The sequence below is a fragment of the Bufo gargarizans genome, chromosome 1 (assembly GCF_014858855.1).
Source record: "Bufo gargarizans isolate SCDJY-AF-19 chromosome 1, ASM1485885v1, whole genome shotgun sequence".
Taxonomy (NCBI): domain Eukaryota; kingdom Metazoa; phylum Chordata; class Amphibia; order Anura; family Bufonidae; genus Bufo; species Bufo gargarizans.
In genome coordinates this window covers 435,336,187-435,355,568 of record NC_058080.1, presented here as the reverse complement: position 1 = coordinate 435,355,568, position 19,382 = coordinate 435,336,187, and positions in this window count along the sequence as shown.

Here is a 19,382-nt window from a genome sequence, read left to right as displayed (position 1 = left end):
CTCGACGAAAGATGGGGTGCTAAAAAGATTGCTGTCATGTCCTGAAACGTGAAAGCAATTCCCAGATCTCTCTTCCAGTGACCCACAAAGGCCGGTTTTGGCATAAGTACAGGAACACTTAGCTTCTTATAGATCTTATAGATCAGTTTAACAGGGGCTAAGAGATTGGCAATTATTCCCCCTAGCCAAGTGAAGGGACGGAGGAGGGCATGTTTGGGGACATAGCTAGGAAGGAAGGAATGAAGAAAAGGGGATTAAAGGGGTAGAAAAGGTAACCCTGGGTAAAAGCTTGAGAAATTTATCTCCCATCATCATCATCGAAGAAGAAGACGATGGGTGTCTCAGAGGTGCAGATTGAATAGGGAAGACTATCCACTAAAGCGGATGGGGCTATGTCAATCACATCTCACAGCTGGGTCAATGGAGAGGGGACAGGGAAACCATGCTGGGAGGATTGAAACCAGTTCCATACTTGGAGGGTGGACTTGACCATGGGGTTTAAAGTTAGCATGGAGTTTACATTCTTAATGTCTGTTAGTAGTAAGCGTCAAAAGAGACGGCAAAAGTTGGATTGTTCCATGGAAACCCATGATTTATGAGAGGGCATGCATAGCCAGTGCACTGCTCTCAACAGAGCTATAGCTTTACCATAAAGTTCTGGGTTGGCTAGGCCAATGCCCCACATGATTTAGGTCTACTTAGAGTAAAAGTAGCTATGTGAGGTTTGTTTCCTAGCCCATATGAAGGAACATGTAGAACTTAAAAGGGTGGAGTAGAAGGAGTGAGAGACAGGGATTTGTAAGACCTGCTGCAGATAGGTCAGTCTCGGTAAGCGTAGGGAAGTGAATAGATTCTTCCTGCCAAACCAGGAAAATGTGGGAAGATTCAACTGGCGTAATTGATCTTGCATAGATGACAAAAGGGGGGTATAATTAAGTTGAAACAATGTGGAAAGATTAGGGCATACACCAAAATGTCAATGTGACCCAGAAAATCGTGAATATTAAAAAGTAACTTTTATTCTCTACTAATTAAAATGCAGGTCTAGTGAGCAGGACCAACAGAGTTAAAAGTAAACTGTTGCTTGTCTCAATGGGCGACTTGTGTGTGTGCGTGATTATTCATAATACCCAGTGGGAAAGTGCACTTTCCCCACACAGGTCAGTCACTGACTGATGGCATGCACTCATACCCAGTTACAACACTGGCTTCATATGAGTGAATAAATCTTCCTACACAAAATTGTTACAAAGCAAATACGTCACTGCCGTTCATGTGACTGTGAAACACTGATTAGAGCCCTATGAGACAGACAAACGGAAATTCTAAAACCTAGCAACAGCCCCCCGACATGTTTTACCAGCTAGGCTGGCTTCCTCAGGGGTTTGAGCAGCAATGGAGAAGGAACGCCAAAGTTGAGGTATAAATCACCTCTGTCACTTGAATGACAGATAATTCGTCCATAGAGAGAGTGAAAACGTCACTGAAGTGGGTGTGGACTCACCAAGTGCTCGTCCAATCCATAAACACTATTACTGGAACTCCTGTTTAATCACTGTGTTGAGGGGAGTGGCCATCATGACATGATGCGCGCACTCTCGATCCGCACAGACTTCAGCTGTAGATCAAAGTACAGGTCCTTCTAAAAAAATTAGCATATTGTGATAAAGTTCATTATTTTCTGTAATGTACTGATAAACATTAGACTTTCATATATTTTAGATGCATTACACACCAACTGAAGTATTTCAAGCCTTTTATTGTTTTAATATTGATGATTTTGGCATACAGCTCATGAAAACCCAAATTTCCTATCTAAAAAAATTAGCATATTTCATCCGACCAATAAAAGAAAAGTGTTTTTAATACAAAAAAAGTCAACCTTCAAATAATTATGTTCAGTTATGCACTCAATACTTGGTCGGGAATCCTTTTGCAGAAATGACTGCTTCAATCCGGCGTGGCATGGAGGCAATTAGCCTGTGGCACTGCTGAGGTGTTATGGAAGCCCAGGATGCTTCGATAGCGGCCTTAAGCTCATCCAGAGTGTTGGGTCTTGCGTCTCTCAACTTTCTCTTCCCAATATCCCACAGATTCTCTATGGGGTTCAGGTCAGGAGAGTTGGCAGGCCAATTGAGCACAGTAATACCATGGTCAGTAAACCATTTACCAGTGGTTTTGGCACTGTGAGCAGGTGCCAGGTCGTGCTGAAAAATGAAATCTTCATCTCCATAAAGCTTTTCAGCAGATGGAAGCATGAAGTGCTCCAAAATCTCTTGATAGCTAGCTGCATTGACCCTGCCCTTGATAAAACACAGTGGACCAACACCAGCAGCTGACATGGCACCCCAGACCATCACTGACTGTGGGTACTTGACACTGGACTTCAGGCATTTTGGCATTTCCCTCTCCCCAGTCTTCCTCCAGACTCTGGCACCTTGATTTCCGAATGACATGCAAAATTTGCTTTCATCCGAAAAAAGTACTTTGGACCACTGAGCATCAGTCCAGTGCTGCTTCTCTGTAGCCCAGGTCAGGCACTTCTGTCGCTGTTTCTGGTTCAAAAGTGGCTTGACCTGGGGAATGCGGCACCTGTAGCCCATTTCCTGCACACGCCTGTACACGGTGGCTCTGGATGTTTCTACTCCAGACTCAGTCCACTGCTTCCGCAGGTCCCCCAAGGTCTGGAATCGGTCCTTCTCCACAATCTTCCTCAGGGTCCGGTCACCTCTTCTCGTTGTGCAGCGTTTTCTGCCACTCTTTTTCCTTCCCACAGACTTCCCACTGAGGTGCCTTGATACAGCACTCTGGGAACAGCCTATTCGTTCAGAAATTTCTTTCTGTGTCTTACCCTCTTGCTTGAGGGTGTCAATGATGGCCTTCTGGACAGCAGTCAGGTCGGCAGTCTTACCCATGATTGCGGTTTTGAGTAATGAACCAGGCTGGGAGTTTTTAAAAGCCTCAGGAATCTTTTGCAGGTGTTTAGAGTTAATTAGTTGATTCAGATGATTAGGTTAATAGCTCGTTTAGAGAAGCTTTTCATGATATGCTAATTTTTTTAGATATGAATTTGGGGTTTTCATGAGCTGTATGCCAAAATCATCAATATTAAAACAATAAAAGGCTTGAACTACTTCAGTTGGTGTGTAATGAATCTAAAATATATGAAAGTCTAATGTTTATCAATACATTACAGAAAATAATGAACTTTATCACAATATGCTAATTTTTTTAGAAGGACCTGTAAACAGGATCTCTGCGCTGCAAATGTGACTGCCTACTGCGCATGACCAGTGCAGGTAATAGCAGCATCGGAACACAGTGTGGTTAGAGCGCAGTGATTGGATGCACAGAAACCGCTGTGCATGTAAATATGACCAGATGTAAGTGGGGCACTACTCAAAAGGGCCCAACCATATATAGGAGGACACAATTGATAAGCTGAGTCACAAAGGTGACATCAGGTAAGTCAATTAAGTGCTGTGGAGCACTGTTGATGACTATAGGTGTGATCATAAGTGAAAGTGTCAGGGGAAAATTGAATAGACTAGACAGAGAGCCACTGTACTGTCAAAAGAAATATCATCAGTGACATAACAAAGTGGACATAAGAAAAAAGAGTTGAAAACAAAGAAATTTACAAAACTGCCATTTAGTGATGCAGTTGATTACAAGATACAAAAAGAAGTAAATAAAGTGACTAATAGACGTGTCACGTATTGGTGTTCCTGCTGCTCACAAATGGACAACCTTAATAGACAATAATGTTATAAAATATATATCAGCAGTTATACAAATGAAGAGTAAGTGAAACCTTCATTTAGGCCTTTAGGACTCAAACTGTCCAATTTGTAAATCCATTTGGTGTCTTCTTCCAGTAAAATTCTGTCCAAGTTACCTTTTCTCTCCCCAGAGTCTTTTTGCATACTCCCCAGAACTTAAGGGATCTGGGATCACTGTCAGGGTATTGCCTGACATGTCTGGAAATTGCGTTATCTGCCTTGGTATTTATGCTACTTATGTCTAAATTCCTGAATTGTTTTGCCCACATAAAGCTTTGGGCATGGGTATTGAGCCATGTAAACCAGACCAGCTTTTTAATGAGAAGAGAATAAAAGTTACTTTTTTAATAATCACGATATTTTGAGTCAAGTTGGCATTTAGTCCGTGAGGACAGCTTGGTGTATGAATTGAATATGCCTATACCCAGATAGGGTAATTTTTTTTTGTGTATATAGAGATTAGGGCACAGCTTAATTCCCAGGTATGTGAGATAGGGGGCTTCACAGTTAAAAGTTGATTGGGATGCTAATATTTGTTTAACTATGACGGAGAGAGCATGGGAGCGTCGGACGTGTGACGCTAGGCTCCGCCTCCCCGCGCTCCTGCACGATGGCCGCCCGTCCGTCCACCGCCGCCGCCGACCGCTGATTCAATGTTTGCAGCCGCTGTAGATTCCACGCTGTGCCTGCTCTGAGACGCCTTGTGGGACCCCGATGTCGATGTTGATGCTGAGGTTGAGGCTCTTGTCCGGCCCCGATTTGGTCTGACCACTGTGCCGTTGGGAGAAGTCTGAAGTTGGAAGGAGGTTTGGTAATACCAAATGTTAGTTTGTGGCTTCCCACCGCAGTGAGAAGTGGAGAGGATATACGTCTGAGCCAGCGAGAGCTGTGTATTAAGGTCGGAGCGGCTGGAGAGGCTGGGGCTGCTGTTTCTGTTGCGGTCTCTGATGACTTTTTTTTGGGGCAAGATATACAGCAGCTGAAAATACTATCGGGCCCGACACAGAGGGAGTTTATTGCTCTGTGGGTCTGCTTCTGATGCTCCTTCTAGCTGGAAGGAATAAAGTAATAAACAAGAGTGGAGAGAGGGAAACAAGGAAATAGGGAAGGAAAAAGGAAAAAAAAGAGAGTGGGACTGAGGACATCTATTGGGTGGGAGACACAGATTGCTGTAGTTGTTATGTTTTCCTCTAATGATATTCTCATATGTGTCCTGACCCTAACCCACTAAAGAAGTTGCTTTTCTCTAATGGACTAACCCCCTCTTTAATATTGTCAAACTCTCTCGGACTAATCAAGGACCAACCTACCTTCACGCGGCTTTACTCTTGTATTTAAACTGCAAAGTGATTACCTGCTGGGTCACCACTGTGACTTTCTTATTCTTTTTGTTTTCAGGAATTGGAGGTTTTTTTTTTTTTTTGTTATGTGGTATTCATGGACATTAGGAAAGTGTCTTAACTCGTTCTTTTGAATTTATCCACCTCCCTCTATATTAACATTCTGTGGCAGTGGGCGCCGATACCCGCTCTGAGACTCTGGCAGCCCGCGGTCTTGTGGGGTCCGGCTTGGGAGACACTGAGACGCTGACATCCTGGTCTGGAATGGATAGTCCAACTAACATTCGACTCTGCTAAGAGGAAAGAAAAAGAAAATAATTCTTTTTTTTTCTCCTTTTTGTATTTTTAACCCTCTGCTGGGTTAAACCTGAGGGGACTTTTTGTGCTCTATGAAAAATAAGGACAGCATCTTTAACTCTGGACGTTTTCCTTTGTTGTTTTGTTTGTTCCCATTCTCCCTTCCCCTCTTCTGTTTTGGTGTTTTTTTTTTTTTTTTTTTTACTAACAAGTTGTGCTCACTTTGTCTATTCTGATCTGGCTTCTGGGGACTCGGTGGGGGTGGGCGGGAGGCGAGTAGGGGAGGGAGGTAAGGAGATTTCAAAATGCCACCCAAGAAAGGCCCTATGGGGGGTGGTAATAGGAGATCAGTTACGGGATTGGAGACTGGGCCCAAACAGCAGGGCTTAAATAAATTTTTAGCTCCAAACTCGCCTGGATTGGGGTCCCCACAAAGGGAGAGAAGGATAGAAGCAGGGTCCCAAGATTTGGTCCAGGATAGTGGGACTTTGGTGGGAGGGGGGGAGAGGGGAACAGTAGCTGTATTTACAGAAAATGATGCAAAGATGATGAAAGACATACTTTGCACTGTCTCGAGGATGGAGAACCTAATGGGGAATATGGTGACTCAGATCGGGGCAGTGCAAATGGATGTTAGTGTAATACGGGTTGAGATGGAGAAGATAAGGCAGCGCTTACATGAGATGGAAGACAAGGTTCCCGTTTTGGAACATTCGGTACAGAAATTGGAGAAAGAGGTGGTTCTGTTAAAGGAAATGAATACTAGGATGGAACAAAAAATAATAAGTCAAGAGGATAGATCAAGGAGATCTAATATAAGATGTATAGGGATCCCAGAGCGCGTAGAAGGTGATAATTGTACCGAATATATGGAGAGATGGATAAGGGATAATTGTATGGAAGGTGCTCTATCTCCATTGTTTGCTATTGAAAGAGCGCATCGGGTCCCTACAAGAAAGAGAGTTCCAGGAGAATCTCCTAGACAGATATTGGTCAAATGTTTATCAGGCCGGGATCGAGATAGAATATTAAATGATGCAAGAACCTCCGAAAAGTACCAGATACAGGGTGTAAAGATAAGGCTATTTCCAGACTATTCTGCGCACACTAATGCCCACAGGAAAGAGTATATTGTTGTTAAGAAAAGATTAAGGGAAGCAGGTTTAAAGTACAGTTTACTCTTTCCGGCAAAATTAAGGGTGGAATATAAAGGCAGGACTGTTTTTTTTCAGACTCCGGAGGAGGTTAGCGATTGGGCGGATGGGGAGGGCCTTTGAGGCTGGGGGATGCGGAGAGGGAGGGAGCTAGTATGCTAAGTTATGGAGTCGCCCCGACTGCTGTACAGCAGGGAGGGGGGCTATTTGGGATGGGGGGGTGTGGGTGGTATGAGGGAGAGGGAGACGTGTTGTAATTTTTTCTTTTTTTTTTTTTTTTTTTTTTTTTTTTCTTTTTTCTTTTTTCTTCCCCCTCTGCTAGATGGTTAGGATTGTTTCCTTGAATACGAGGGGTTTAAGGGAGAGAGTGAAGAGGTATGCTATCTTTGAGTGGATGAAGGGGTTTCTGCCGGCTGTCATCTGCCTACAAGAGACACATTTGGATAAGGAATCTTTAAGATGGTTGCAGAAGAGATGGATAGGGGAAAGTTACCATTCTGTATACACTACTTATTCAAGAGGGGTCTCAATTTTGATCCACAATAAAATAAAATTTGAATGTCTGATGTGTGAGGCCGATGACTGTGGCAGATACCTCTTTCTATATTGTAATATAGAAGGGGTTAAAATGGTAATTGCAAATATCTATATTCCTCCCCCGTATACGCCAGAGATTTTATATCAACTGTATGAATTCATGCTGGATAGACAGGAAGCTATAATGATTGCGATTGGAGACTATAATGTGGTAATGGATCCACTCTGGGATAGAACCCCTAGCAGAGGGGGAAGAACACAGAAAGTAGATTTTTACAAACTAGCCCATGAATTTAACTGGATTGACGTTTGGCGTCTCCAGAACCCGGATGAAAATATGTATTCCTGTTACTCCAAAACACATCAAACCTGGTCTAGAATAGATATGGCCCTGGGAAATAAAAATCTGATGTCCTATGATAGGATTAAAATAAAGTATTTCCCCATGGCTCTATCAGATCATAATGCCGTGGTAATGGAACTAGATCTGAATAAAAAGAAGGCCTTATTACCGTTTAAGTTTAACTCCCATTGGTTACCAATGATCCCAGACAAAGAAAGTATAATGGAAGAATTACAATTTTTTTTTAGGGAGAATAATTACTCCGCAAGTAAGTTAATTGTTTGGGATACGGCTAAAGCATATTTAAGAGGATTGCTTTGTAAAAAAGTGAATCATTTAAAAAAAAAATACCAGGGAAAAGGGGATTGCTTTGGAAAAAAAAGTTCAGGAATTAGCAACAACATGTATGAGATATCCCACTGACGATAATAAGAAAATATGGGAGGAAGAACAGGAAAAGTTAAAGGCATATCATATGGAGAGAAGTAGGAAAGAATTAAGGTTTCAAGGGATCCGGCTGGCCACAGAGGGAGAAAAAGTTGGTAAAATCTTGGCAAATATAGCAAGAAATCAAAGAGAGAAAGCCTGGATAGGGGTGATTAAAGATAAAAAGGGTGAGACAATTAACACACCAGAAGGAGTTAAAGAAGTGTTTGTAAAATATTTCCAGGAGGTATACAAGTCCAGGGTACGATACTCAAAACAAGAATTAGATTTGTATTTAGATCAGATCCCTCTTAAGGAGATATCCCAGGCCCAAAAGACATTTCTTGAAAAAGAAATATCAATCGTAGAAATAAATAAGGTCCTGGGGCAAGTAAAATCTGAAAAGGCACCAGGAAGTGACGGGCTCCCTTTTGAAATCTATAAAACCTTCTCCCAGGTGTTAGTACCTGAACTAAAAACAACATTGGACGAGGCTAAAAAAATTGGGGACTTACCAGACTCTATGAAAGAGGCAATTATAACATTAATTCCAAAAAAGGGTAAAGAACAACTAGACCCGGGATCATATAGGCCAATATCACTTTTAAATACCGATGTTAAAATTTTGGCAAAAGTTTTGGCCGATAGACTTTCAAGGGTGGTTAAGGGTATAATAAACCTAGATCAAACAGGTTTTATACCGGGCAGAACGATATACTCAAATATAAGAAGGTTGTATTTAAATATCGAAGCTAATAGAACAGAAGCGGGGGAGAAAGCCGTATTATCACTGGATGCCCAAAAGGCATTCGACTGTATTGAATGGGAATATCTATGGGCAGTTCTAAAAAGGGTCGGTATAGGGGAAGGGTTTATAAGATGGATACAGCTAATATATCAGGATCCGCGGGCCAGAGTGATGGTGGATGGGAGCTTGTCCCTGCCCCTTGCCCTATATCGGGGCACTAGGCAGGGATGCCCTCTCTCTCCACTGATATTCGCCATTGCGATCGAACCTATGGCAAGTATAATAAGAAACGATAGGGAAATTAAAGGCTTTCATTATGATGGAGGGGAAGAAAAATTGTTAATGTACGCGGATGATATTTTATTATTTATGCACAGTACTGGAGACCAGTTTAATAGAGTTATAGATATTATAGATAAGTTTGGTTGTTTTTCTGGATTAAATATTAATTGGGGGAAATCATATATGTTGATGTTGGGAGATGCACAACCACAGGGGTTCCTAAAGGTGCAGGTGTTGGGAAAACAAGAAAACTTTAAATATTTAGGGATACAAATTTCCGGAAACATAGGAGATTATGAAAAATTAAATGTACTTCCCCTAATAAAAGAACTTAGGGCCAAAATACATGTCTGGCGCAGATTACCAATTTCAATACAGGGTCGGGTAAACTTAATAAAAATGGTTTTTCTCCCCAAAATACTATATGTCCTTCAAAACGCCCCAGTCAGGTTGTCGCAGGATATCTTTAGTTTGCTTGATAGGTTAATGGGAGATTTCCTTTGGAAAGGTAAGATTCCCAGAATAAAGAAAGAGATACTTCAGCTCCCAGTGAGAGAAGGTGGACTCGCAGTTCCGAATTGGTTTTTCTATTATATAATTACACAATATGGTCAAATAAAGAGTAGTTTGGATGGGTTAGTGGGTAGTCAGGTAGTAAATAGACTGGGATGGAAAGAAGAATGGAACTTTTTAGAGGTGTTGGAATCGGGTACACTGGGAGGAAAAAACACAGGAAATAGAGTTTTAAATTTAATGGAATATATATGGGTAGAGATTAAAAAAACACTAGAGATTAAAGGGTTTCTGCAATACACACCTATATGGAAAAATATTAATCTTAAGGAACTGCAGGGGATTAAAATGTACATCGACTGGGAGAAAAATGGGATGAAATACTTAAACCAGATATTCGAACAGGGTAAATTGAAAGATTTTAATACAATGGTTAGAGAGTTTGGTATACCGCATAAGGACATATATAAATACTTTCAGCTTAGGAATGCATTGAGGTCAGTTATGCAAGAGGATAAATATAAGATGGAAAGATCTGAGATATTACACAAATTTACTAACTTGGGTGAAAGAAGAGGAATAACGGCAAAAAGATATAAGATATTGATGGGGGGAAAAAAGAAACGGGTTACAATATTAGCTAGGAAAAAATGGGAGAATGAACTGGAATTTTTTACGGAAGAAAAATGGAACGATGCATTAAAGAACTATTCTCGAGTCTCAAATAGGGGTTCACACAAGATTTCACAATTTTTTGTGGTTCATAGGTTGCATAGGTCCCCATGGATACTAAAAAGAATGGGCGTTAGATCCTCGGATGATTGTGTAAAATGTGGGGGGGGAGAGAGCTGACTTAATGCATTGCTTCTGGAGATGTCCCAGATTGTTTAGATACTGGACAGAAATAACAGATACTATATATCGAATTTTGAAGGTTCAAATATCAGAGGATCCGATGTCGTGTATTCTGGGGGCAACTGAACATCTGGGTTTGAATAGAGATATAAGTATGGTCCTTAGTAAGGTTTTATTTCAAGCTAGACTCTTAATACTCAAGAAATGGGTAGGGGTTGACCCTCCAACAGTTCGGCAGTGGAGAAAAGCAGTAGAGGACATGATTAAAGAAGAACGGGTGATGGAGGGCCATAGTAGAGAAAGAAAAACTATGGATGAAATATGGAAGAGCTGGTTACTTTAGGGCTGGATAGATTTTTTTTTTTTTTTTTTTTTTTTTTTCGTGCTGCACGTCTCCCCCTCCCCCCCCCTAAGGGAGGTGGGGGGGTGGGAAATTGGAGAGTAAAAATATTTGGGTATGTATGGAATAAGAATGGAATGTTTTTCCTTTCCTTTTTTCTTCATCTTTCTCCGATGGTTGTAAATAAAAAGTTGTAATCTCTATTTAATATATAGATGATTATTTTTGAGACGATGGTAACAAAAGGTTATTGGTAAAGGGGAAGAGGGAGGGTGGGAGAAGGGGAAAGGAAAAATAAATATAGCCATATACTGTTGTTATATATAGTACTTTCTACTGTTTGTATAAATAGCGATGCGCTTGGGAGGGGGGGGGGGGTTGGGGGGGTGGTATGGGTAAAAAGTTAATTTGAATGATTATTGTAACGACCCGTTGGACGGTCAGATACTGTATATTTAATGTGCTTTGTATAATAATAAATAAATATTTAAAAAGAAAAAAAAACTATGACGGAGAGGCCCATGCATAGGATATGGGATTTCTTCATGTTGATTTTAAAATTTAAAAGAGGGCTGAAACGTTCTAGTATGTCATAGATACAGGGAAGAGATTCAGAGGGGTTAGTGGTCATGATCAGGAGGTCATCTGTGAAGGCAGCCAGTTTATGCTCCTGGTCTCCCATAGTCAACCCTTTTATGCATTGTTCTTGTCTGATGGTTTGTAATAAGGGTTCCATGATTAGAACAAAAAGCAGTGGGGAAAGGGGGCATCCCTGCTTGGTTCCGTTGCTGATAGTGAAAGAGGGAGAGAGGGCTTCATTAACAATTACTGAAGTAGAGGCATAGGCTTGGATAAACAAGTCAGGGATGCCAAATTTCAAAAGTCCGTGTTGCATGAATGTCCAATTAACCCTATCAAAGGCCTTCTCGGCGTCAGTCGCGGGGAGAACCAGGGGGCAAGAGGATCTTTCAGCATGGTATAGAGTATTAAAGGGAACCTGTCACCTCCAAAAAACATCTGAAGCCACCAGCAGTACTTGAGAGTAGCCAGCAGTGTGTTTTTGACTATTGTTTTGTTCCTGAAGGCAAAAGCTCTGAAAACGTTCCTTTATCCCCTGCCGGCGTGCTTCTCTAGACATGCTTGAAGTCAAGGGGTCAGCAGCTTCCTTGCTTCAAGTCACGGTAATCACGCCCCCTTCCCTGCCCCTTCGCTGTGACTGACAGCTGGTAGTTTGGCTGGTTTTGCGGAACTCTCTGAATAAGCGCTGTCAGTCACAGCGAAGGGGCAGGGAAGGGGGCGTGATTACCGTGACTTGAAGCAAGGAGGCTGCTGACCCCTTGACTAGCATGTCTAGAGAAGCACGCCGGCAGGGGATAAAGGAACGTTTTCAGAGCTTTTGCCGCATCTGCTTTCAGCAACAAAACAATCGTCAGAAATACACTGCTCGCTAGTGTTGTGAGGTGAATATTCGAAAAGCAAATTTTTATCGCGAATATCGGCACTTTGAGAATTAGAGAATATTTAGACTATAGTGCTATATATTTGTAATGATGAATTTATTTATTTTTTTTGTTTGTTTTTTAGCACAGTACACATCAGGTGATCATCCCTCCCTTCCTCTAGCTTGTGGGCCAATGAGAAGGCTTTGCCACAGCTTAGCAACATCCCTAGCAGCAAATTGAAAAGTTGCCTACCCCACGCCGATATTTACGCTAGTAATACATTGCCGATTTTTGCAATCAAGAATAAAATCTCGAATTTGCGAATTCACGAATATATGACGAATATTCTACAAAAATTAGCGATATATCTCAAATTCGAATATTGCCCCTGCCGCTCATCACTACTGCTCATTACTCTCAGTAGCTTCAGATGGTTTTTGGAGGTGACAGGTTCCCTTTAAGTACTCTGGTTGTGTTATCCCTGCCCTCTCTACCCCGCACAAAGCCAACCGGATGCCTATCTATCAACAATAGGAGGAATTGGGAGACAGGTAGCTAGCATCTTTGCCACTAGTTTAAAATCTAAATTTAGAATGGAGATAGGACAGTAATTGGCACAGGATGACATATTTCTTCCCTCTTTAGGAATCAGGGAGATGTGGGCTCTAGTCATGTCTGGGGTCAGTGGGGAACCAGACAGGTATGAGTTGCAAATAGGGAGCAAGTGGGGGATTACAGTTTTACTAAAAGTGCTGTAGTAAAGGGCAGGAAGGCCACCCGGATCAGGGCATTTTCCATTGGGCAGTTGCTTAATAGCAGTTGCGAGTTCTATTGCTGTGAATGAGGACTGCAGCAGGTCTGCTGGTGAGTTGGACAAGGAGGGGAGTGTTACCGAATGTAGGAAGGTGTTGATCATTAGTGATCTCGCGAACATAAAATGTTCCGTTCGCGAACGGCGAATCCGAATTTTCGCAAATGTTCGTGAACGTGCGAACCTGGCAAACCGCAATAGACTTCAATAGGAAGGTGAATTTGAAAACCCACAGGGACTCTTTCTGGCCACAATAGTGATGGAAAAGTTGTTTCAAGGGGACTAACACCTGGACTGTGGCATGCCGGAGGGGGGATCCATGGCAAAACTCCCATGGAAAATTACGTAGTTGACGCAGAGTGTGGTAAGTTGAAATCGCAATGCGATTTATAGAACTTGAATTAATCGCATTGCGATTTCAACTTTTCTCAAATCCGACAGTATATTCTAGCATGGAGCCGTTCCCATGGTGATGGGGATGCTCCATGAGCACGGAAGTCGGCAGAAGTTCTAAGTTGAAATCGCAATGCGATTTATAGAACTTTATTAATCGCATTGCGATTTCAACATAGAGCTCCTGCCGACTTCCGTGCTCATGGAGCATCCCCATCACCATGGGAACGACTCCATGCTAGAATGTACTGTCGGATTTGAGAAAATTGTAATCGCAATGCGATTAATGCAGGTTATATTAATCGCATTGCGAATTCAACTTAGAGCTGCTGGGTTCCTAATGGTTGTATTGCTAGAATATAACGAAGATTGAGAATATAGTGCTATATTCGTTATATTCGTCAATTCTAGCAATACAACCATTAGGAACTTAGCTTTAAGTTGAATTCGCAATGCGATTAATATAACCTGCATTATTCGCATTGCGATTACAACTTAGATCTGAGTTCCTAATGGTTGTATTGCTAGAATGGACAACGAATATAGCACTATATTCTCAATCTTTGTTATATTCTATCAATATAACCATTAGGAACCCAGCTCTAAGTTGTAATCTCAATGCGAATAATATAACCTGTATTAATCACATTGCGATTACAACTTTGTGACACTGCAGCTTCAGAATTAATCTAAGATGGATGCTGTCCTTGCTTTTTGATAGGCGGTGGGAGGGTCTGGGAGGGAGGGTATGCTGATTGGCTGGAATGTGTCTGCTGACTGTGAGGTACAGGGTCAAAGTTTGCTCAATGATGACGTATAGGAGGCGGACCGAACATCGCATATGTTCGCCCGCCGCGGTGAACGCGAACATGCGATATTTGCTGGGAACTGTTCGCCAGCGAATAGTTCGGGACATCTCTATTGATCATATCCGGGGAAGGGGGAGCCCCGCCACCACACTCCAAGTCTACGATATTGTAGAGGGAATTATAAAACTCCTGGAATTGTTCTGCAAACGCAGCAGTGATGAGAACTTCTCCACCGCCGCTACTGTTATCTACATAGTAACATAGTAACATAGTACATAAGGCCGAAAAAAGACATTTGTCCATCCAGTTCGGCCTGTTATCCCATGCAAGTTGATCCAGAGGAAGACCCCTCTCTAGTAGCTATAGCCTGTAATATTATTAAGCTCCAGAAATACATCCAGGCCCCTCTTGAATTCCTTTATTGTACTCACCATCACCACCTCCTCAGGCAGAGAGTTCCATATTCTCACTGCTCTTACCGTAAAGAATCCTTTTCTATGTTTGTGTACAAACCTTCTTTCCTCCAGACGCAGAGGATGTCCCCTCGTCACAGTCACAGTCCTGGGGATAAATAGCTGATGGGATAGATCTCTGTACTGACCCCTGATATATTTATACATATTAATTAGATCTCCCCTCAGTCGTCTTTTTTCTAAAGTGAATAACCCTAATTTTGATAATCTTTCAGGGTACTGTAGTTGCCCCATTCCAGTTATTACTTTAGTTGCCCTCCTCTGGACCCTCTCCAGCTCTGCTATGTCTGCCTTGTTTACAGGAGCCCAGAACTGTACACAGTACTCCATGTGTGGTCTGACTAGCAATTTGTAAAGTGGCAGTACTATGTTCTTATCACGGGAATCTATGCCCCTTCTGATGCAACCCATTATCTTGTTGGCCTTGGCAGCAGCTGCCTGACACTGGTTTTTGCAGCTTAGTTTGCTGTTTATTAAAATTCCTAGATCCTTTTCCATGTCAGTGTTACCGAGTGTTTTACCATTTAGTATGTACGGTTGACTTGCATTTTTCCTTCCCATGTGCATAACTTTACATTTATCAGTGTTAAACCCCATCTGCCACTTATCTGCCCAAGCCTCCAGTCTAGCCAGATCCCTCTGTAGTAGTATACTGTCCTCATCAGTGTAAATTACTTTACACAGTTTAGTGTCATCTGCGAAAATTGATACTTTACTATGCAAGCCTTCTACAAGATCATTAATAAATATATTGAAGAGAATAGGGCCCAATACTGACCCCTGAGTAGTGTTGAGCGCGAATATTCGAAAAGCGAATTTTTTTTGCGAATATCGCAACTTCGCGATTTCGCGAATATTTCGAATATAGTGCTATATATTCGTAAAAACGAATATTCGTTTTTTTTTTTGTTTTTTTTTTTCACAAAATTACAGTACACATATAATTGATTGTTTCCCAAAGGTCCAAAAGCTCAGATCTTACTCACATTGCCTAGAAAGTGATTGAGGCGCGAATCTTCGTAAGGCGATTTTATTAGCGCAAATGCGAATATCGGCACTTGTCCCAGAACAGAGGCAAAGGGCTTTGCATTCATACATTAGTGAATTGAGTTGCGAATCTTCGTAAGGCGATTTTATTAGCGCACATGCGAATATCTACACTTGTCCCCAGAACAGAGGCAAAGGCCTGTGCATGTGCATTCATATAGTATAGCACCATATTCGCGAATACTTCGAACTTCGTAAAATTCGATTTACGAATATTCGTATTTTTTATTTTAGTTTCCACCTTACAGATTACATTGATTTGTACTCTGTCAACTACTGTCATCACCCCCCACTGTTTCTCGATTGATTCCCAAAAGTCCAAAAGCTCAGATCTTACTCACATTGCCTAGAAAGTGATTGAGGCGCAAATCTTTGTAAGGCGATTTTATTAGCGCACAGGCGAATATCGGCACTTGTCCCAGAACAGAGGCAAAGGGCTTTGCATTCATACTGTATGAATGCAAAGCCCTTTGCCTCTGTTCTGGGACAAGTGCCAATATTCGCCTGTGCGCTAATAAAATCGCCTTACAAAGATTCGAGTATTTGCGAATATGGTGCTATACTATATGAATGCACAGGCCTTTGCCTCTCTGTTCTGGGGACAAGTGTAGATATTCGCCTGTGCGCTAATAAAATCGCCTTACAAAGATTCGCGCCTCAATCACTTTCTAGGCAATGTGAGTAAGATCTGAGCTTTTGGACTTTTGGGAATCAATCGAGAAACAGTGGGGGGTGATGACAGTAGTTGACAGAGTACAAATCAATGTAATCTGTAAGGTGGAAACTAAAATAAAAAATACGAATATTCGTAAATCGAATTTTACGAAGTTCGAAGTATTCGCGAATATGGTGCTATACTATATGAATGCACATGCACAGGCCTTTGCCTCTCTGTTCTGGGGACAAGTGTAGATATTCGCATGTGCGCTAATAAAATCGCCTTACGAAGATTCGCAACTCAATTCAATCACTAATGTATGATTCATACATTAGTGATTGAATTGAGTTGCGAATCTTTGTAAGGCGATTTTATTAGCGCACATGCGAATATCTACACTTGTCCCCAGAACAGAGAGGCAAAGGCCTGTGCATGTATATAGTATAGCACCATATTCGCGAATACTTCGAACTTCGTAAAATTCGATTTACGAATATTCGTATTTTTTATTTTAGTTTCCACCTTACAGATTACATTGATCTGTACTCTGTCAACTACTGTCATCACCCCCCACTGTTTCTCGATTGATTCACAAAAGTCCAAAAGCTCAGATCTTACTCACATTGCCTAGAAAGTGATTGAGGCGCGAATCTTTGTAAGGCGATTTTATTAGCGCATAGGCGAATATCGGCACTTGTCCCAGAACAGAGGCAAAGGGCTTTGCATTCTTACATTAGTGATTGAATTGAGTTGCGAATCTTCGTAAGGCGATTTCATTAGCGCACATGCGAATTTTGCATCTCATAATATGTATTATGCGATGCGAAAATTCGAATTATCGCATATGCGAAATAATAACGAATTCGAATATTCGCGAATATTTTACGAATATTCTTTCGAATATTCGCGAAATTTCGCGAATTCGAATATGGGACATGCCGCTCAACACTACCCCTGAGGTACCCCACTAGTGACAGTGACCCAATCTGAGTGTGTACTGTTAATAACCACCCTCTGTTTGCTATCACTGAGCCAGTTACTTACCCACTTACAGACGTTTTCTCCCAGTCCGAGCATTCCCTTTTTTTATACTAACCTTTTATGTGGTACAGTGTCAAATGCTTTGGAGAAGTCCAGATATACGACATCCATTGATTCGCCGCTGTCAAGTCTAGAACTTACCTCCTCATAGAAACTGATTAAATTAGTCTGACATGACCGATCCCTCACGAAGCCATGCTGATATGGCGTTATTTGCTTATTTCTGTTGAGATGCTCTAATATAGCATCTCTCAGAAAACCTTCAAACAGTTTACCCACAACAGATGTTAAACTTACCGGCCTATAGTTTCCAGGGTCTGTTTTTGGCCCCTTTTTGAATATTGGCACCACATATGCCATGCGCCAATCCTGTGGGACATTCCCTGTCAGTATAGAGTCTGCAAATATCAGAAATAAGGGTCTGGCTATGACATTACTTAATTCCTTTAGGATACGGGGGTGTATGTCATCCGGTCCTGGTGATTTGTCTATTTTAATCTTTTTAAGTCGTTGATGTACTTCTTCCTGGGTCAGACAGGACACTTTTAATGGGGAATTAATGCATGTCATCTGACAATTTATTTTCCTCAGTGAATACATTGGAGAAAAAAATATTTAACAGCTTTGCTTTCTCCTCATCGCTCTCTGCGACTTCCCCCTCATTACTCTTTAAAGGGCCGACACCTTCAGATTTATACTTTTTAACATTTATATAATTGAAGAACATTTTAGGGTTAGTTTTACTCTCTTTGGCAATTAATCTCTCGGTCTCTAGTTTGGCCGCTTTTATTTGTTTTTTACATGTTCTATTTTTTTCCTTATAGTTTTTCAGTGCTTCCGTGCTACCTTCCTGTTTCAGTGAATTATATGCTTTCTTTTTGTCATTTATTGCTTTCGTTACAGTTCTATTTATCCACATTGGTTTCTTTTTATTCCTTAACCTTTTATTACCATACGGTATGTACCTCTCACAATGAGATTTTAGGATGTTTTTAAAGATATCCCATTTTGTGGCTGTATTTTTATTTTTGAGGACTTTGTTCCAGTTAGTTTGGCCTATGGCCTCTCTTAGTTGGCTAAATTTAGCTTTTTTGAAGTTTGGTATTTTTGTTCCTCCCTGTAGAAACGCTCTTTTGAATGATAATTGGAAGGTTATTACTTTGTGGTCACTATTTCCCAGGTGTCCCCCAACCTGCACATCTGTTGTTCTGTCAGGCCTATTGGTTAATATTAAGTCCAGTATGGCCGTCCCTCTAGTCGGGTCCTGAACCAGTTGGGAGAGGTAATTGTCTTTGGTTATTGCCAAGAACCTGTTTCCTTTATGAGATATACAAGTTTCAGTTTCCCAGTCTATATCTGGGTAGTTGAAGTCCCCCATAATAACCACCTCATTATGATTTGCCGCCTCGTCTATCTCGTTTAGTAGTAGATTTTCTGTGGACTCTGGTATATTAGGTGGTTTATAGTAAACTCCTATTAGTAATTTATTATTGTTTTTAGCGCCATGTATCTCTGCCCACAGTGACTCCACATTTTCATGTCCCTCACTTATATCTTCACGGAGTGTGGGCTTTAGACCGGACTTTACATATAGGCAGACCCCTCCCCCTCTCCGGTTTTGACGATCCTTTCTAAACAGACTGTAACCTTGTACATTAACCGCCCAGTCATAGCTATCATCCAGCCATGTCTCAGTTATTCCCACTATGTCATAGTTCTCCTCACACATCACTAATTCCAGTTCACCAGTTTTATTAGTCAGGCTTCTGGCATTAGTATACATACATTTGAGAGGTTTATGTATATTTTTTACCCTACACCTTTTCTTCTGAACTGTTCTAGTCCCTCCTTCCATTCCTCCCCCAGTCCCATTACTTTGCCCCCGGTCTCTATCTGCACTATCTTCCCGTCCTATAACGTAATTACCCTCCCCCCCAGTCCCTAGTTTAAACACTTCTCCAACCTTCTAGCCATATTCTTCCCCAGCACAGCTGCCCCTTCCCCATTGAGGTGCAGCCCGTCCCTACGATAGAGCCTGTAGCCGATAGAAAAATCGGCCCAGTTCTCCAGGAACCCAAACCCCTCCTTCCT